The 21231-nt window shown below is 51.1% G+C and overlaps 1 protein-coding gene across 3 annotated transcripts in view; it reads left to right on the top strand.

The window, feature by feature from the left end:
• Positions 1-21231, top strand: part of TMEM184B (transmembrane protein 184B) — a 64795-nt gene that overhangs the window by 2840 nt on the left and 40724 nt on the right. The window contains exon 1 of one of the 3 annotated variants that reach the window (XM_079936139.1): positions 12962-13076. The exons of 1 other annotated variant lie outside the window; for it this stretch is intronic. The gene's annotated coding sequence lies outside the window, so the exon portion shown is untranslated. Of the gene's footprint in view, positions 1-12961; positions 13077-21231 lie in introns of those variants that run through there. One more of the 3 variants, XM_079936140.1, reaches the window with a different exon arrangement.

Raw genomic sequence — 21231 nt, forward strand, 5'->3', positions numbered from 1 at the left:
GCTCAGGCCTGGTAAAGGGTCTCCTTCTGGCCCTCCTTGTGAGGCTGAGGCAAAGGTGGGTCCTTATTCTTAACCACCAGGAGATGCCAGAGGGCCCTGCATTGTAGGCAGTGAACCACAGGGAGACCTGCCTTGGAGCAGGGTGACAGTGTAGTTGGTGATTCCTAGCCCCTCCCATCTGACACCAAACAGTGTGATGTTACCAACTGTGGGCCCTAAGGGGAAATACAAGGAGTTAATCTTTTTTTAAAAAAAATTTTAATTTATATATCTTTTGCAGTGAAAATCTTAGGTCCTGTTAATACTAATGTGCTTATTTGCTGTATCCTATAATATACGTAAGTTTCAAAATTACAAATTTAATGTTACTGCTAAAAGTATACCTATGGATGGGAATTCCCTGGCTGTCCAGTGGTTAGGACTCCAAGCTCTCACTGCCGAGGGCCCAGGTTCAGTCCCTGGTCAGGAAACTAAGATCCCACAAGCCTTGTGGCCAAAAACAAACAACAAAAAAAAGTATACCTATGGAGTAAAAAGTTTTTTACAGGTTTTTTTTCCCCCTTAGAATGTATCTAAGGAAATACTGTCAGGGTATAGTGCCCAGAAGTAACTTGAAATTACTCTTTTCTCTGTGCTCTGTGTGGTTATTTTATTAATTTAAATAATGAATGGGTGGGGCTTCCCTGGTGGCACAGTGGTTAAGAATCCACCTGCCAAGGCAGGGGACACAGGTTTGAGCCCTGATCCGGGAAGTTCCCACGTGCCGTAGAGCAGCTAAGCCCCTGCAGCACAACTACTAAGCCTGCGTGCTGCAACTACTGAAGCCTGCGTGCCTAGAGGCCGTGCTCCGCAACAAGAGAAGCCACTGCAATGAGAAGCCCGCGCACCGCAACGAAGAGTAGCCCCACTCGCCGCAACTAAAGAAAGTCTGCACACAGCAACGAAGACCCAACGCAGCCAAAAATAAACAGATAAATAAATAAATAAATAAATTTAATTAAGAAGAAAAAAAATAATGAGTGGGCTTCCCTGGTGGCGCAGTCGTTAAGAATCCGCCTGCCAATGCAGGGGACGCGGGTTTGAGCCCCGGTCTGGGAAGATCCCACATGCCGTGGAGCAACTACGCCCGTGCGCCACAACTTCTGAGCCCACGTGCCTAGAGCCCATGCTCTGCAACAAGAGAAGCCACCGCGATGAGAAGCCCACGCACTGCAACGAAGAGTAGCCCCCGTTCGCCGCAACTAGAGAAAGCCCAGGTGCCACAACTAGGAAGACCCAATGCAGCCAAAAAAAATATATATATATATATATATAAAATGAGTTAGTGTGTCCCTCCCCTTTTGGTTTAATTCTGTTTTTTTGGAGGTATTACATATATGAACGTCAAGCTATATAAAAGTCAAGTAACAATTAGAATCACTCCCATCCCTGCCCCCTCCACTGTGTTCCTACCCACGATCCTCATTGGTTTCTGGTTTGTCCTTCCTGTGTTTCTTATTCAGGGAGCTAATGTATAAGAGAGGGGGTGGTGGCTGACAGCCTCTGAGGAAGTGATATTTAAGCCAGAGGAGTGACCAAGATGCGTCAGCCATGCAAACAGTTTATTTTTATCGAGTTTGCCAAACGATTGCCCAGAAATTTTGCCCAGACTGGAGGGGGCAAGCATGCCACTTGGTGAATCATTTTTATTCATGCAACAAACATTGACTGGGCTTGTGGATGCCAGGTGCTGGGCTGAGGTGGAGTGGAGTGCAGGGGTGAGGGGTGGAGAGCACAGGGTTGGAATCCAGAGGGCTGGCTCCATCTCTCTGTGATCTTGGGCACTGTCTGGGTCTCGGTTTTCTCTGTAAAGTGGAGGTGGCAATACCTACTTCAGAGGTTATAGGATTAAATAAAACCACAGGTGCACGTAAGGGCTGAGGAGGCTCCTTGTGCCAGGCCCTTTTCCCACCCTCTGCTCATAACGATCCTATGAGGTTGGTGTATTATGATGCCTGAGGTGCAGTGTCCCATCCTCTTAACCTTCACTACAGTCAGGCACCTCTTAAGTGCTCAGTAATGGTAACTACACATTTCAAACACAAGGTGTGACTTTGGCTTCCAGGGGCCAAAGTTAAGACTCAGGTTAGCAAGTGGTTCATCCCAATCCAAGATCCAGTGTGAGATACCCAGTGTGAACTAGGGACAAAAGAGGGAGGAATGTGTCTGACGTCATCAGGAAGGTGTTTCAAAGATGCTTGAACTGGGACTTCCCTGGTGGCTCAGTGGATAGGACTCTGCACTCCCAATGCAGGGGGCCCGGGTTTGATCCCTGCTCAGGGAACTAGATCCCGCGTGCATGGCTCAACTAAGAGTTCGCATGCCACAACTAAGGAGCCGGTGAGCCACAACTAAGGAGCCTGCCTGCCACAACTAAAGGAGTCCTGCTGCAACTAAGACCTGGCACCACCAAATAAATAAATAAATTTCTTTTTTTTAAAAAAAGATATTTGACCTGAGCCTTGAAATGTGAGTTTACTGGGTGGTGGCGGCCGGGTTTGGGGAAGGTGGTGAGGTGGAGACAGTCATTACCAACCAAGGAAACAGCGTGTGCAAAGGACCAGCTTGATACAGAGTTTCCAAGCCCAGAGGGGGAAGAAGATCTACAGCAGCCAAGGCTGGAAGAGGCAGAGGCCAGATCCCAGTGGCCTGCTTTCCATCCGCCAGCACCTGCCCTGTGGGGGACCGCTGATTAGAGAAGAGGACACCATGGATGTGAACTTGAGGAGTATGATTCTGGGACATCCGCCAGCACCTGCCCTGTGGGGGACCGCTGATTAGAGAAGAGGACACCATGGATGTGAACTTGAGGAATGTGCATCTGGGAACAGTGGATAGGGAGATTGGAGGATGGAGAAAGGGGACAGGGAGAGTTGTTAGGGAGCTATGGTCACAATCCAGGCAGGAGGCAACCAGAAGGCAAGGATGACTGAACCGTCTCAGAACGCGGTGTGCTTAGCCAGCTGAGAGAGGGAGTCGGAGGCTCTGAGGTTCCCTGCCTGGGAGCCTGGGAGCACAGCAGGACCACTGATAGAAAGCTAGAACACCGATGGGGGACGTGCATTCTCAGCTCGAAACTAAGGGGGCGCGGCCAGGGAGGGAGGAGCAGGGCTGGGGGCGGGGCAAGAAGGAGGAGGGTGTGGTCAGCGGGCTCAAAGCCACCGGGCAGAGGAAAGGGAGGCTGCCAAAAAAACAAGCTTCCTACTGATCATTTTCCCCTAGTTCTTTTCCTTTTTCTTTTCTCTTTTTTAAATTGAAGTATAATTCGTGTACGAAAAGCGCACACATCTTAAGTGTACACGGATCCATAGCTTTTTCCCTGTTTCTATATACCCGCGTAATCACCACCTGATGCAGATGTGGGCGATTGTCAATACCCCAGCAAGTTCGCCCATGCCCCTTCCCGTGCCTCCCCCTCACAGACACACAGGTGACCACTCTTCTAAAAATCAACAGGTGACCTTTCGACTGGGGTGGGTGGGAAGTGGGGGGAAGAGGCAGCTGAGGGTGAGGCGTGGAAGGAGGTGGTTTTGAGACTCCAAGAGGTCTGCTCTCGTTTGGAGGCCAAAGAACCCTGGAGAAGGGGGATTGACGACTGGATGGCAGAAGGTTTGGAGGAGGAAGGAGGGGAGGAGACACCGGGAGAACTAGGTCTGGGACAAAAGGAGGGACTAGGCTTCCTCTGAACTTGGTTCATTCACGCTCCCCCACGCCCCGTAAAACACGAGCCATCCACGCCCCGCGGCTGCTGCCTCCTAGGTGGTGGCATCCCCTCTCCTTTCCTACCTACCTTTTGACGCCTTCCCCCTCCCTCCGCAAGCCAGGGCCTCCCATGGAGGAGTGGATGGGGCAGACCACTGCCGTCAGCTCCAGTCGGGGGCGGGGTCACTCCAGCGTAGCTTTAGAACCTTCCACTCCTGTGTTCCGTCTCATTCCCTTGCCTCCCCCTCCCCCACCCACACTCTATTTCAGAAACAGATACAGGAATAGTTAGAGCCAAAATGCTGAGCCCCCATGTCACATCCTCTCCCAGAGCCTGCAACACAGGTTCCCGCAGGAACCCATCTAATCCTTCCAAGGAGTAAACCCATTCCAAGCTCCAACCTCAAGCTGCCCAATCACCAAACATCTACCCTCGCTCAAGCTACACTTCTCTGGGGCCTGCTTTCCTGGCTGCACGTGAATTGGTGAGGGAGAAGGGGTCTGGCGAGCCGGATAAATGTTGCCATGGTGACACGGAGCCACCTTCCTCCTCTTCCTCTGGCCTGCTCCCTGCCATCCTTCCTTTCACCCTAGCCTTGAGGCACCAACAGCATCTCCCTGTCCTCCCAACTGTCCCATGTGAGGCCATGTCCCGTAGCCTATTGAGGTTCAGGAAGCTGCACATCTGGAGCCTGGCTTCACTGAGGCTGCGCTACCCATGCAGGAGACACTGATGGGATGGGAGAGCAGTCCAGCCAGCAGCCAGGGTGAGGGGAGCAGAGGGCCGAGTCCTGGGGTACTGCCCGTTTAAGAAGGCCCCACTGGGGACCTCTACAACAGATCTCTGCAGATAGTAACTTGGGCTCCTGCAGGCTCCTGGGAGAATAGCATCTCAGGTAATTATGCCTCTCAAAGCCTTTCATCTCAACATCTTCAAAGCACCTATGGTCAAGATGCAGCCCCTCCGAAGTCATGCCCTCCAGGTCACTGCAGCTCTGAGGCTGGGACACCAGGCCTCTTGCTCCTCCTCTCCTCTCCTCCCTCTTTTTTTTTTTTTTTTTTTCTCTGTGCAGTACGTGGGCCTCTCACTGTCGTGGTCTCTCCCGTTGCGGAGCACAGGTTCCGGACGCGCAGGCTCAGCGGCCATGGCTCACGGGCCCAGCTGCTCCGCGGCACGTGGGATCTTCCCGGACCGGGGAGCGAACCCATGTCCCCTGCATCGACAGGCAGACTCTCAACCACTGCGCCGCCAGGGAAGCCCCTCTCCTCCCTCTTATTAAAGGCTTTCTCAGGAGACCCTGGACCGAGCTTCCCCAGCTCCTGCATGTCCCTGACCTGTGGGAGGACCTCCCTTTCCTGACGGCAGTGCTCAGGATAGTTGGTTGCAACCTGGGGTTTTGTAGAGAAGCTGAAACAAGTTCCTAGTGATTCCAAGGAAACTGGCAGTAAATCCTTCTCTTTGGCCTGTTTTCTTTTGCTTGTCTTGGCTAGGTGAGTTTGAAGTGGGACTCACCTCACCTCTGTTGGAGGTACAGGTGAGCACGTTTGTGCGTGTGTGACTGACAGGCAGAAAGAGGAAGCTCCTTCTTTCTGTGTCTGCAACTCAGGGTCTTTTCACAGCAACCTGTAAATTATCACCAGCCACATCCCTGATTCACACACACACACACACACAACCTAGACGGTGTCCCCAGGAACGACCTTGTTCTGCTTGCTGATGGCCACTGATGCCCTGAAGATCACCACCCTAAGAGGAAAGGCTTTGTGAAGTCAGAAGCATTTTCTCTCACTGGCTGATTTTCCCAGTTCCCTGTGGGGGCTACTGTGGGTTCCGGGTTCATTTAACAAACATTCACGAGGGCTCCCTGTGTGCCGGGTTGCTCAGGTGTGACCTTGGCCAAGTAATGATGCCAAGGTCTGTGCCTCAGTTTCCTCATCTGCCAAATGGCCGTCACTGCTGCTTGTTGAGATAATGAAGAGCTTAGTATATTGCCTGCCACATAGCAACTGCTCAATGAAAAGTAGTTGTGATGAAGATGATGACCCTGTGCATCAGGTTCTGAACAAAGATGACTAAGACCTAGTCCTTGTTTGCCCTCTGTTCATGTGAGGGTCCATTCTCATGAATTCCAGAAAATTACTATGCATTTTATTTCTTTTTTAATTTTTTAAATCTTTTGGCCACACTGCACAGCTTGTGGGATCTTAGTTCCCCGACCAGGGATTGAACCCACACCCTCACAGTGAAAGAACAGAGTCCAAACCACTGGACTGCCAGGGAATTCCCTACTATGCATTTTATTTATTATTTTTAAAAGTATTTATTTTTATTTTAATTAATTTTTCTTTTAATTTTTGGCCGCGTTGGGTCTTCGTTGCTGCGTGCGGGCTTTCGCTAGTTGCAGCGAGCAGGGGATTCTGTTGTGGTGCGTATGCTACTCATTGCGGTGGCTTCTCTTGCTGCGGAGCACGGTCTCTAGGCGTGCAGGCATCAGTAGTTGTGGCTCACAGGCTCTAGAGTGCAGGCTCAGTAGCTGTGGCGCACGGGCTTAGTTGCTCCGCGGCATGTGGGATCCTCCCGGACCAGGGATCGAACCCGTGTCCCCTGCATTGGCAGGTGGAGTCTTAACCACTGCGCCACCAGGGAAGTCCCTATTTATTTATTTATTTGGCTGCACTGGGTCTTAGTTGCGGCTTGCGGGATCTAGTTCCCTGAGCAGGGATCAAACACAGGCCACCTGCATTGGGAGCGTGGAGTCTTAACCACTGGACCACCAGGGAAGTCCCCCCTACTATGCATTTTAAATCATACACACACACAAATAGACATACACACATATATTTCCATAAATGATACACCTAATACTGTTCTGTATGATATTTTCTTTTTTCCACTTAATGACATACCCGGGGGAACCAACGTTTTATCAGGGACCTGAGGGAGGGGCAGGAATTAACTAGGGAAAGGAAAGGGTGTGAGAAGAAATGTGTTCCAGGTGATGGGAACAGCAGCAGCAAGACCCGGACACCAGACACAAAGTGGCTGCTGGGGATAGACTCACTGATGGCAGAGTTTCAGGCAAGTTCATCAAAATCATCTCAGTTGGGCCTGTTTATGTTTTCAGTTGCAAACAGGAATTTCAAAAAAGGCCTTCTTACTGTTTATATATATTAAAAACAGCACTTCCAGGACTTCCTTGGTGGTCCAGTGGTTAAGACTCCGCAATTCCAATGCAGGGGGCGCAGGTTCGATCCCTGGTCAGAGAACTAAGGTCCCACATGCCATGCGGCGAGGCCAAAAAACAAAAAAACAAACCCCCCCCCAGCACTTCCTGAGTGCTTATAGCATGCCAGGCCCTTTGCTAACAGCCTTACTTGTGTTATTTCATCTTCACATCAGCCCTGAAATGATGGTGTGGTTATTAACCCCATTTTACAGATGAAGAAACTGAGGCTCAGAGAAGCTTAGTGATTTGCCCAAAGTCTCACAGACTGTCAGTGGTGGAGTCGGATCTGAACCAGGCAGTCTGGCCACAGTACAGGCTAAAGGCTTCCAAAAAGCCACCCCATCCAGATGGCTCTCGTAGTTCCCTCCATCTCTGCTCTGGTTGAGGTTACACTTCTGCCTGTCCCTGATCTTCCTTTCTGGGTGACCTGGGAGAGCCACTTAAACTCCCTGAGCTGCTGAACATCTGAGGTTTTTTCCTCCCCAGCACTCTTTCTTGGTTCTTTTGGTCACGGCATCCCATTTTCCTTAAGGGGCCCACCCTCCGTCTCAGTGCTTTTGGTTCGGTAGGAACTGACTCCTCCCACTGGCTCCAGGGGCGGAGCCATTGACCTAGGTCTGGCCAATTGGAGCACTGCAGTTCCTGGCTACAGTGATTGGCTCAGAGATAGGAAAGAGATCCAAGATGGGCCAATCCGAGGCAAGTATGGAACAGAACTTTCGGAATTCTTAGGAAAGACGTATTCTCTGTGCCTTTGCGGGGTAAAGACTACTTGGGAATGAGGCCGAGACACGCACACACACACACGCACACACACACACACAGACACACACACACACACGCACACACACACGCACGCACACACGCGCACACACACACACACACACACCCCAACAGAATGAGAGAAATAGTGTCCTAATGACGGTGTGTGAGGCCTCAAATCCAGCTCTGCCTGGCACTTCCTAATTAAGTGAGCCCTTAAATTCCCTTCCTTTGTTTAACTTAGTTTGAATTGGATTTTAGTCCGTTGCAACCAAAAGGGTCTGATTCAGGTAAAAAGTTAGCTGGGCCTTCAGCAGCCCCATGCTATAGACTGCAGCATGACTGTCAGCTGCGTGCAAAATACCGTGTCGACATTTTCATACATATTGATGGGGAAACAGAGCCTCAGAGAGGCAAAGCCACAAGCCTAAGATCATACTGCTAGGAAGTAAATGGAGCTGGCCCTGTGCTCTGCCCTCCACACCACACTGCCTCTCCAGGACACCTGGCCAGGGCTCCCACAGCATCCTTGGGGAAACGTGGGAGACGCAGAGACTGCAGGTAAATGGATTCAGAGTGCTCTGGGCTCTGGGCCACTCATTAGCTAGCACCAGTGAAACTGGAGGGAAGGGGGGCAGGGCACAACCTTTGAAAGAATGACATAGCCTGAGGACATGACATAAACTGATTAGAACCAAATGAGTTCACTATGGCAGACAAGTCACTTCCACTAAACCTTGAGCCTCAGTATTCGATCACATCAGCAAGCTAAATGACACACCCACAGGCACCGTGACAGTTCCAAGACAGGCCGTAAAGATCAAAGGTGGATGGTGGCCCAATTCCTGGAAATCCCCGCCCCTTCCTAAAATAGCTGGAATACCCCTCCCAATCATTAGCCTACGAAATTACCCACCCCCATAAAAATTGACAACCCCATACCCTGGTGCCTTTCTCACGTTCTGAGATGGCCCACACCCTGTGGAGTGCGTTTCTCTCTAAATAAATCCACTTCTTACCTATCACTTTATCTCTCACTGAATTCTTTCTGCCATGAGACATCAAGAACCTGAGCTTCATAAAGTCGAGAAACCAGGTGTGTTATCTCAGTTGGAAAACTGGGTTTTGGCCAGGTTCGAGTCCCAGCCACGTGGGTTCAAGTCCGAATCTGAGGTGCATGGTTTCACCAGCACCGCTGAGGCCCTGGCTCTTTCCTTTGCACTCCCCTACAGATGCTAGGAGTGGATTTTGGATGCAGAGATAATCCAACTTGATCCCTATTACCCTTGAGAGGCCCTTAGTCTGGTGGGGGAGACAGATGCATTCAGATGAATTATGATGCACAGAGAGAAGAAAACAGAAGGGAACAACACACCATTTCTTCTTTTTTTTTTTTATAAATTTATTTCTGGCTGTGTTGGGGCTTCATTGCTGCGCACGGGCTTTCTCTAGTTTCGGTAGGCTGTGGCTACTCTTCCTTGCGGTGTCGTGGCTTCTCTAGTTGCGGAGCACGCGCTCTAGGTGTGCAGGCTTCAGTAGTTGTGGCACGCAGGCTCTAGAGCGCAGGCTCAGTAGTTGTGGCGTACGGACTCAGTTGCTCCGCGGCATGTGGGTTCTTCCCGGACCAGGGATTGAACCTGTGTCCCCTTCATTGGCGAGCAGATTCTTAACCACTGTGCCACCAGGGAAGTCCCAGACCATTTCTTTAAATAACTTTTTTCTTATTTTGAAGAGATTGCATGATTTTGCAAACATTTTGGAAAATACAGAGAAACAAAAATTAAATAATGGAGAGAGAGAGAGAAGGTAACCAATATTCATAATTCTGCCACTTGGGAGAACCCACTGTTAACATTTTGTTATATTTCCTTCCAATCTTTCTTCTAAGCCTAAAAAAAAAAACAGGTTTTTTTTAAACAGTTCAGTGGGCTTCCCTGGTGGCGCAGTGGTTGAGAGTCCGCCTGCCGATGCAGGGGACACGGGTTCGTGCCCCGGTCCGGGAAGATCCCACATGCCGCGGAGCGGCTGGGCCCGTGAGCCGTGGCCGCTGAGCCTGCCTGTCCGGAGCCTGTGCTCCGCGATGGGAGAGGCCACAACAGTGAGAGGCCTGCGTACCGAAAAAAAAAAAAAAAAAAAAAGAAGTAAACAGTTCAGATCAGGCTATCATGCAAAGTTAGTTATTACTACCTTTTCCAGTCAGTATTATTCCTAATCATTTCCCCTTATTATTTGAAATGTGTAAAGTGGCTGTTTCAGTATCTACACAATATACCATCGTATGGATCTACCATAATTTACTTAACTATTCTTTGATGAATTTCAGCTTATTTGCGATTTTTTTGTTGGGGAGAAACTAATTAGACCAGAATGGAGGAGAGGAGAGTGAGGGAGGTGAGAATCAAGAAAGAACCAAAAGATGACATCGGATTTGGCCTTTGAAGGAAGAGTAGTTGATTGCTGGAGGTGGAGAAAGGCTCCTTCAGTAGCCAGTGAGCAGGGGTAAAGGTGACTAGTGGGTTGGGGAACTGTTATAATTGTCCAGAAATAAGGGGACCTGAACCAGGACAGTGGCCCCAGCATGGAAGGGAGAGGGGCCGAACTGAGTGGCATCTTTGAGCCAGGGTGAATGGGCATTTGCACGGAGTGGGATGGTGACAGAGGGGTAAATTTTTACTTCTAAATTAGACAGCCTGGGGAGAGGATGAGGAAAGCCAGGGAGCAACAAACTAGGGCTCACAGTGCCACCTGCTGCTGACCTGCCATGTCACTCAGGCCAGGTGACTTTCTGTCTTTGAGCCCCTTTCTGGCAACCCAAGCCTAAAAATACCCACCACCTGCCCCTGCCCCTGTCAGCCTAGGGCCTCTGTAAACTGAGACTCAGAACACCCTTAATGAACAGGGGCTAACAACTTGAGTCAGGGTGTGGTTTGGCCTGACCACTCTGGATGTCAAATCGTGTCTGGTTTCTATGCTAAGCATAAGATATGGTGGTAATTAAGACAAGGACTTTGCCCTGGGCTGGGGGTGGTGGTGGGGGTGGTGGTGGTGGTTCAGGTGCAGGGAGGAAGAGCTGGGAAGTCATGAACAAATGATGATGATGCAATTGATGATAAGCCTTGTTTGTGTGCTGGAAAGCCCTGAGCAACTTCCTACCTGGGGGCTGGGAAGGACTTTTCCTAGAGAACTCTTCATGCTACAGAACGTTTTGAAGCATGTTCTCTATACCAACACCTGTACTAAGTACTGGGATTAGATCAGGACACAAAAAGGACAAAAATCTTTGTCCTTGTAGCGCTTACGTTTTACTGGTGGAAGACAAACAGTAAAACAGGCAAACTATGTCACGATAGAAATTAAGTGATGTGGGAAAAACTAGAGCATGGAAAGGGGGAATCGGGACCGCATGTAAGGGGTTTGGCAAGTTTACTAGGGTGGTTAGGGCAGGACTTACTGAGTGGGGAACACGTGAGCAACCCCTTGAAGAAAGTGAAGGAGGGGGCATTCAGGTGTCTGAGGGAACAGCAATCCCAGCAGAGGGAACAGCCAGTGCCAAGGATTTGAGGTCAAGCGTGCTTCATTTGTTCTAGGAACAGCAAGGGGTCAGTGTGGAGGGAAGCAAGAGGAGGAGATGAGGTCAGACACTGCTGGGTGGATGGAATGTTAGATGAAGCAAAGCTCTGCAGGGATTTGTAAGGACTTCGGCTTTTATTCAGAGTGAAATGCACAGCCAATGGCAGGCTTTGGGCAAAGAAGTGCGGTGTTCTGACTTAGGTTTTAAAAGAATCCCTCTGGCTCCTGCAATGAAGTAGACTGGGACACAGGGCAGGGCTGGAAAAAGGGAAACAGGTTAGGAAAATGTTGCAATAACCCTGATCAGCTTGGGCTGCTATAACAAATTACCATAGATTGGGTGGCTAATCAACAACAGACATTTATTTCTCATAGTTCTGGAGGCTGGAAGTCCGAGATCAGGGTGCCTGCTAGCGTGATAGATTCTGGTGAGGGCCCTCTTCTGGATTATAGACTGCTAACTTCTTACCGTATTCTCACATGGCAGAAAGAAGGCTAGAAAGTTCTCTGGGGTCTCTTTTTTAAGGGCATTAATACCATTCATGAAGGCTCCATCCATATGACCTAATCACCTCCCAAGGCCCCAGCTCCTAATACCATCACATTGGGGGTTAGGATTTCAGCATATGAATTTTGAGGGGATAAAAACATTCAGTCCATAACAAGAATATTGCAATAATCCTGGACAGAAAGTGGATGGGGTGGTGGCAGTAGAGATGGGGTGGAAGAGGTCAGAGTCTAGATATATTTTGCAGGTACAGCCAACATAATTTCCTGCTCCAGTGGGTAAAGGGGTGAGAGGAGGGATTCAAGGATGATTCCAGGAGTTCTAGGCTGGGGGCTGGAAGGATGGAGCTGCTAACCGTTCTGGTGGGGAGGCTGTGACAGTGCAGGTCTCTGCGTTTGAGAGGAAATGGTTCTGTTGTGCGCATGTTGACTTTGAGATCCTGTTGGAACCTCGGGTATGAGATGGTGAGTACACAGTTCACAGGAGGAGCCTGGGCTGGGGATAGAAATACATTTGGGGATGTTGAACACACCAAAGCCGGAACTTGATTGGATTTTATGTTTTTTAGTTAAACTGAGTTGGGTGTGAACCTGGCAAACAGAAATGGGCTAGGCGGTTTGAATGATATCTGAAGAAATTTGCTAGTTAGGCCACCTAGAGCTCGGTGGGGCAGGAAGGAAGCGCTGCTAGGTGGAGTGGGAAGAAAAACCTCTTTCTCTGTTTTGCAATTTCATTTCGCGTTATTGCACACAGCACCTCAGTATGCATTCATTCCACAATTCCACATGCATCCTTCACTCGACAAATAGCCGTTAGATATTGTTTCATCTTCAAACAGGCCCAAATGGAGGAAAAGAGGTGAAGCTCCATGAAGCCAGCGAGTGCCAGGGACAGAGCTTGGAGCCCAAGACTCTGTCCCTGCACCCCAAGAAGCTCACTGGTGGGCAGGGATCGGAGTGGGATGGAGGTTGGGGAGGCGACTCATGACTGGTTTACGATCGGCTGGAGGAGAGCGGGATCGCTCCCACCACCTGGGGTTTGGGACGGCGGCTCCTTTAAGGCCGGGAGGGTGATCTCAGCCTCGCGCTCGCTGCCCCGCCCTCTCCGGCGGCGCGCTCGGTGCGCAGGCGCGCCGCGGCGGCACTCTGCTGGGCCCGGGACGAGCCGACGGCGGCGAGATACTAGCGCTGCGGTGCCGTCAGCCTGCCTCGCTCTCACAGTCCGGCTGCCGCGCGTCGCCCGCACACGCTCCGCCATGGGCTCCTGAGGTACCCTACCCACCGGCCCTGAGCTGGAGGCCCCGAGGGGTCGGCCGAGGGCTTCCGGGGGCGGCGGGGCTGCCCCGTTCTGGAGAGGCCCGCTCGGGGGGCGCCCCGCGGGTCGCATTGGCCGCGGGTCCCCGGGCGGGGAGCGGACGAAGGTGGCCGGCCTGGCGGGGAGGGAGGGGGCGTCTGCGGCCCCGCCCGTCTCGCCCTGCGCTCTCTCCCCACCTTGCGAGGTCGCGGGCCGCCCGTGGGTGTGCGCTGCCCCCTCCTCGCCAGCGTGGCGGGGCCCGCGCCTGGAGTGTAATCGGACCTGCCCGTGGGGGTGGCCGGGAGAGAGGGGAAGCGGATGGACAGGCCCTTTGCAAGTGGGATGGTGTGCGCCCGGTGGGTGTGCTGGCGCCTGGCACAGCCTAGTGAGTGGGGGAGTCGGCCTTGCCCTGTGCGGGTAGCTGTGACCTGGGCTGGTGGCTAGCCTGGCGAGGCCTCTGGGGATGCGTGCATGAAGGTGTACACGCGTTGCATACAGGTCAGCAGTTTGGAGGGGCACCGGCAGGAACCTGGGGCTCCAAGGATATGTGCTTGGAAAAGGAACACAGAGACTGGTTTAGGGTGTGTGCATCCGTCCCAGACATTTCTTCTCTGGGCACACTGCTTGGGTCTAGTGCTAGTTGACTCTAGGCCAAGGCAAGGAGATGGGGTTGAGAGGTGGGCGTGAGTATCTGTTCCCAACCCGTATCCCCTCTGGGGTTGTGCAAGGCCAGACATTACACACCCACACACACGCACACACCCACACCCAGGGCACTGTGGGGCAAAGCAGGTGTTTGCACGTCTGATACCTGCGTGTGAGGAGAAGGGCATGTATTATTTATCTGACTGCTGGGTGCTTTATGTAAGGAAAGAAGCAGCAATCTGTGCCCTGGAGGCCCTTGTGCTGTGGAGGCAGCCAGGCAAATAAGCTCACGCACCTGCAAAGGCGGCGCAGGTCTCAGAGGTGTGACTCCCGCACAGCTTGTGGGTGCAGCATCCCTTCCTATCTCCCTTCCTTTCCAGCGTGCTTGGTGGGCCCCCTAGGCTCTGCACATCGGGACATCTTGCTGGAGGGTGCCGTGTGTATCAGAGCTGGGACCGTGGGGTGGGAAGGCCCCAGCGGTCAGGTCTGTGTGCCCATTTTATTAGGCTTTGAACAGAAACACATGATGCCCCTGGGATCCAGGACCTCTCAGGTCGGTCGGGGAATCAAACTTAGAATCAAGTAGTCACAATGATGTGAAAAATATAAAACAATAGAGGGGATGCAGAGTGGGTTCAGTGCTGGGGGAGGGGAAACGTGGCCAGCAGAAAAGGTTCCAACATGGGGTGGAGGGGGCGAGGGGAGCTGAGCTGAAACTGGAAGGCTGACTAGCATTCGTCTGATGCTTTGGTGCTTTCCACGTATACTTCCCCACTTAATTCTCTCGGAGGCTGTGTGTGGACAGAACTGTTTGTTATCCCTCTTTACAAATGAGGAAACTGAGACCCAGAGGGAGCACGTGACTCCTTGTCCATGTATGTGGCAGGCCTGGATGGAGTCATCCATGAACCAGGACCTCTCTTGCTGCCAGGTGTGCTGCCTTGTAACTTACTGAGCATCTACGACATGCCAGGTACTATGCTAGGGGCACAGGGGTCTAAAGATGAATGGGACCTGGTGCCTGGCCGCTACGGGCTTCCAGTCTGCTGGGGAGATGGACGTAGACAGTGACCCCAATCCAGACACAAGGCCCCCATAGCCAGTGTGCATGGAGAAGTCACCATCAATTCCCCCCAAGAATTGGCCACAGGCAACCTGGCTCCTTTGTGCAGCCTCTGGGATCCTGGATGTGTTTTAAGTTGCTCCCATGTGGTAGTGGGTTACCCCAGGAACCCCTTCTAAAGGCCTCCAAGTGGGTGGGAAGAAGAGCTTCAGGGCAGAATGGGTGCAGGTGATCTTGTCCTAGTTCACTGGTGTTGGCCGAGTTCTGTGGAGCTCGGGCTTCTGTCTGGAGGCTGTTTTCTCCTCCTCTGCCTTTGAGGTTTTGCTCCTGGTTTCTGGCGGGCCGGTCGAGCTCTCTTCCCCAAGAGGGGCTCCATGCTATTTCCAGTCCCTCCTGTGCTCATTTCTCCCTGTGAATTCCCTGGAGTGGGAAGGCAGAGTACGGTCCTTTATTGTTTTGAAACCAAGTAACTGTGAATACCCTTCTCACTCTGCTGGGCCTTGAGACTGGGGATTTGGTGTGTGAGTTGTGGAAGGCCAGCTGCTGGGCCCTGGGAGAACTCTGGGGGGGGTCTACCACTGGACCTTCACAGGCAGTGAGCACTTGCTGAAGACCTACTGTGTGCCCAGCACCGTGCTGAGTCGTGGGTTGTGTCTTTTAAGAGGCTGTGGTTGGCTGAGGCTGTCCACCGTGTAACAGATATGCGACAGAGAGTGCTCTGCTTGTGGTGGAAACAGAGGGCCCTAGTGGGGCCGGAGGACAGTAGGAACAACAGCCTGTTCATTAAGCACTTACTGTGTGCCAGGCACAGTTCAAAGTGCTTTCATGACCGACTGAGTTTCATCCTCCCACCACAGTGAGGTGGGAACAGTTACCTTCACGTTTTGCAGAGGAGGCAGCCTAGGAGGGTAAAGCCGCGCTGGGCTGTGGAGCTGACCTTGGAGCCCACGCTCTTCCCCCACTAACCCTGGGGTGTGCCCGACATCATCGTAGAAGCGAAACCTCCTGCACCTTGAAGGACGACGGGGAGTGCTCTGCCTGTGGAGGGAGAGGGCATTCTAGGCAGAGGAAGCCCCCCTGCGCAGAGGTGCGGAGGCCTGAAATACCTCGCCCAGACATGGCTATGGTGGGCCCAGGGCGTGAAGACCTTTGAAGGCCCCACTAAGGAGTTTGAGCTTGACCCCGGTGTGGTCACCAGGGAGCCCTGAAGTTTTCCAAAAGGAAGCGACAGCCTCAGCCGCGTGTTCCGGGACAGTGTGCCCGCGGCTCCTTCTTCCTTCGTTCCTGCAGGTAACTCCAAGGAGACTGGGCCTTTCCCTCCTTTGCTTTCCCTCGGGTCACTGGCATCCTTTTCGGTCCCTGCTGCCTTGCGCTTCTATCCTTCCAGCAGCTTCTGGTCCCGACAGCCCTGTGTGACTCAGGACAGGCCTCTGGAGCTCACTGCTGTAATGCTGGCTCTACCCTGGCCTACGTGGCTGGCGGTAGGGTGGCCCCCTGAACTGGAACCGGGTTCTTCCTGGCCCTCCCGGGTCTGGCAGGTCCTTGCTGACCTCTCACACTGTGGCTGTGGACAGGGTGGGCCGCTCCTTTTCCCCCATCTTCCATCCTCCAGACCCCCATGCTCATCAGTGCTGTAAATACAGGCAAAGGGGGGTGGGGATGTGTGGGTTCACTGAGGGGATGCCTGCCCTCCCCGCCTGCTTTGCTGGGTGTTGAGCGACCAGCTGAGCGCCCCAGTTTGTCCCTCCCTCCAGGGCTGAAAGACTAGGGGTCTTCGCACAGGATGTCTGCTGAAGCACAGCTTTGGCTCTGGGAGCCCATGGGTGTAGGACGTGAGGGGAGGAATCAAGGAAAACTTCTGAATTGGGTGCCTGGGGAGAGGAGGCGGAGAATTCAGGAAGGGGACAAAAATGGTCACTGGGAGCATAGGAGAAAGAAGCACCCCTTTGGGCTCCGGGGAGAGAGGGAGGTAAGTTGAGCCTTCTGGAGGAAGAATTGGGAGCTGCGGCTCTCTTGTTAGCTCCGTGGCCTTGGACAAGTTGCTTACCAGGTTCTGATTCCCATTCTTAAAGAATAGCGGGAGATGATGCAACTTCCTTCATTTGTAAAAGAGGAGTAATAATAGTGGAGCCGTGATATGGCTGTGACGCTCTGATGTCTGCGCGGAGCTCAGCACAGCATCCGGCTGTACGTGGTACGTGCTCAGTAAACACTGGCTTTCATTGTTACCTTACAGGCTGTTTAATTTATTCAAGAAAGAGGTGTTGCACGCCTGTATGCCAGTGCAGGGAGCTGAGTCCAGCTGGGGAGAACCGTTCCAGTTGTCATAGGTGCTCTGAGGGAACACTGAGGCATTCCCGCCTGGGCAGGCACCTCTCTGACCAGGTGACGTTTACGCTGTCACCATGTATAAGGAAGCAGGTTCCAGGCAGAGGGAACAGCATGTGCAAAGCAAAGGTCTGAGTCCTTTGTCTGCAAAATTGTTTGGCATTGGGGCTCAGCACGTAGTAGGCCCTCAGTAAATGTTAATTGAATGTGATCTTCTTGGCCTCAAAGAGGACAGGAAGGGGAAGAAGTAAAGTGTGAGGGGCCCTGGAGAGAAGATTTGGAAGGTCCCCCAGTTTCGGATTGTCTCCCGTTTCCTGCCCATTTTGTCTACCTCTGCCGGGTGGCATGTGGTGCAGGTACCTTAATGCAGTGCAGCTAAGCTGCCAGTGTTCTCATCAGGGACTCGTGCTAGGCCCCTGCTTTGTCCAAGTCCTGGGAGGGGCGGTGCTGGAATTAGGCTGCGTTTGTTCACATTCCTGTTTGCTGCTGTTTTAGTGCATCTGAAACCCTATGCTTGGGCAGAACTTAGAAGGATGACATGGGGCCTCGGTCTGGTTGGTTGTTTTTCCCGTCTTGGATTAATGGTGGCTCAGCGTGTGGCACGATGCCTTGCACAGAGTAGGTGCTGAAATCGCTTTGACTAACAAACCAACAGTTGGATGGGTTAGTATCATTGCCACACAGGATAAAGCTGGAATTATTCTTGAGAAGTGATAGGTCCGAACAGGCTTGTTTATTAGAACTGAGTTATACCAGGAGCTGACAGGTACATTAAACAGCCTTGGGTGTGTTCAAGGACAGGCTCCGTCCAATGGTCTGGAGGTCTCAGGCCTGGGCTGAGAGGCAGGAAGCCCCACAGTCACCTCCTTTTCCTTCTCCTCTGGGGCGGAAACCAGAGAGGGAAGATCCCACCCAGAAAACTTTTGTTCCTAACCTACTAATCACTTCCAGTTCTACCATGTTTTTAAAAGGTCACACACAACAAAATGAGTATTTCATGGAAGGTTTGCAGTGTTTCAGCCTGTGAAAAACAATGGGGTTCTCTGCTTTTGAAAATAGTACTTGTTGATTATAGTAAATTTGGAACCCAGAAAAGATTGGAGGATAAGAATAGAAATCACCCCAAATTTCTAAAACCAAGAAATAATCACTGTTGAAGAGTGGGCATATTTTCCTTCTAGGCGTCATTCCTGCATTAGCTCATTGTTCACATAACACCGAGCTGCAAGCGTTTACCCATGACATGAAAGTTAGCCGTAGATATGAAAGAATCAGAGAAGTTCTAAAACAGAGCCCCTTGGTGCTTTATTTCAAGGTCTGTAGGAAAGACGAGGTCTCCACCCTTCTTGCTGGATGGCACGATGATGTGAGGAGCAGGTGGGGCACTGCACAGAGTCAGAGAACCTGGTGATGACCTTGGGCCAGTCACTTGCCCTCCAGTGGGGTTATTCATCCTCCTCTGCCCACCTCCTGGCTGCCACAGGGCTCACTCAGATGAGGTCCCAGGTTAGAAAACCTTGAAATCCACCCCGCCCACAAGAGGAGGGCCTGGTTTCTGTCTTGGAGGGAGAGCTGGTCTTCACCGTCAAGTGAAGATGGATAGAGAAGGGATCCCCCTGGAGACTTCAGTATCCTTGTTCGGGAGCCACGATCTGAGGACCCTGTAGCTTCAGGCCATGGGTGGTCCCAGGACGGCTGTCCCCAGCCCTCACCTCAACGAAGCGGGTGGAATGAGACCTCTGGAAGTTACTACATCTGCCGCCCTGAAAGTGATTTTCAGATAAGACAGCCTCCCCACCCTGGGAGAAATGTGTGGAGTTTGATGCCTTTATTTTTCTCCTGCTACAACCCCTGTGGGCAGCATGCTCGCAGGGAGGCCCCGTCCTGTTGGCAGGTGGCTGAACACCTCCACTCTGCTGGGTGGGGCTGTTTCCCAAAGCCCTCTGGGTTATCTCTTACAGGAAAGCTCCAGGGGAAAAATAACTAACCCCACAGCTGCTGCTGCTGTAGCCACTGGCAGAGGCTCCTGGTCTCCATCTCTAGCAGCCGTGGTTTTTGTTCTGTCTGGAATGAACAGAGAACCGGGGATTCCATCAGCAGTCATTTCGGGTGCCTGCAGGCACAATGATAGGTGTTGGTGAACGGATGTGTGTGAGGAAATTAATATTAAGTAATGTTAACATACTATTTAGTACTAATGTTACTCTTTTTTTGTTTTTAATCTAGTTTTTAAAAATTTTTATTGGAGTGTAGTCGCTTTACAATGTTGTGTTAGTTTCTACTGTACAGCAAAGTGAATCAGCCGTACGTATACATATATCCCCTCTTTTTTGGATTTCCTTCCCATTTAGGTCACCACAGAGCATTGAGTAGAGTTTCCTGTGCTATACAGTAGGTTCTCATTAGTTATCTATTTTATACATAGTATCAGTAGTGCATATACGTCAATCCTAATCTCCCAATTCATCCCCCTCCACCCCACCCCTTCCCCCTTGGTACCCATACATTTGTTCTCTACGTCTGTGTCTCTATTTCTGCTTTTTATTTATTTATTTTTTAATTAATTTATTTTTGGCTGTGTTGGGTTTTTGTTACTGCACATGAGCTTTCTCTAGTTGCGGCGAGCGGGGGCTACTCTTCCTTGCAGTACGCGGGCTTCTCATTGCGGTGGCTTCTCTTGTTGTGGAGCCCGGGCTCTAGGAGCATGGGCTCAGTAGTTGTGGTGCATGGGCTCTAGAGCACAGGCTCAGTAGTTGTGGCCCACAGGCTTAGTTGCTCTGAGGCATGTGGGATCTTCCCGAACCAGGGGTTGAACCCGTGTTCCCTGCATTGGCAAACGGATTCTTAACCACTGTGCCACCAGGGAAGTCCTCTGCTTTGTAAGTAAGATTATCTGTACCAGTTTTTTCAGATTCCACGTATATGCATTAATATATATTTGTTTTTCTCTTTCTGACTTACTTCACTCTGTATGACAGTCTCTCCGTCCATCCACGTCTCTACAAATGACCCAATTTCGTTCCTTTTTATGGCTGAGTAAGATTCCATTGTATATGTACCACATCTTCTTTATCCATTCCTCTGTTGATGGACATTTAGGTTGCTTCCATGTCCTGGCTATTGTAAATAGTGCTGCAGTGAACATTGGGGTGCATATGTCGTTTTGAATTATGGTTTTCTCTGGATATATGCCCAGTAGTGGGATTGCTGGGTCACATGTTAGTTCTATTTTTAGGTTTTTAAGAAACCTCTGTACTGTTCTCCATAGAGGCTGTATCAGTTTACATTCCCACCAACAATGTATGAGGGTTCCCTTTTCTCCACACTCTCTCTAGCATTTATTGTTTGTAGATTTTGTGATGATGGCCATTCTGACCGGTGTGAGGTGATATCTCATTGTAGTTTTGATTTGCATTTCTCTAATAATTAGTGATGTTGAGCATTTTTTCATGTGTTTGTTGGCCATCTGTATGTCTTCTTTAGAGAAATGTCTACGTCTTTTGCCCATTTTTTGATTGGGTTGTTTGGTTTTTTTTGGTATTGAGCTGCATGAGCCATTTGTATATTTTGGAGATTAATCCTTTGTCAGTTGCTTCGTTTGCAAATCTTTTCTCCCATTCTGAGGGTTGTCTTTTCATCTTGTTTATGGTTTCTTTTGGTGTGCAGAAGCTTTTAAGTTTCATTAGGTCCCATTTGTTTATTTTTGTTTTTGTTCTCATTACTCTAGGAGGTGGGTCAAAAAAGATCTTGCTGCGATTAGTACTAATATTACTAATCCTCACTGGAATTGGTGTAGGGCTTTGCAGTTTGCAAATTGCTTTTCACATATATCATCTCATTTAATCCTCCCACTGGCCCTGGCCCCTTGGAATTATTGTGCCTACTTTGTAGACGGATAGACTGAGGCTCAGAGGGGTGAATTTGCCTAAGATCCTGTGGAAGGAAGCACCCAGTTTTTGATTTCGAATCCTGTGTGCCCTTGCTCCTCTGAGTGACCCCTTCAGCACAGCCGTGGCCCCCAGAGAGCCTGCATTCCCACTGGGAAGGCCAGCGGGTGGAACTGCTGCTTAGACTTGGAAAGAGCGTTCATAGAG

Source organism: Stenella coeruleoalba (assembly GCF_951394435.1).
Source record: "Stenella coeruleoalba genome assembly, chromosome: 11".
Classification (NCBI taxonomy): domain Eukaryota; kingdom Metazoa; phylum Chordata; class Mammalia; order Artiodactyla; family Delphinidae; genus Stenella; species Stenella coeruleoalba.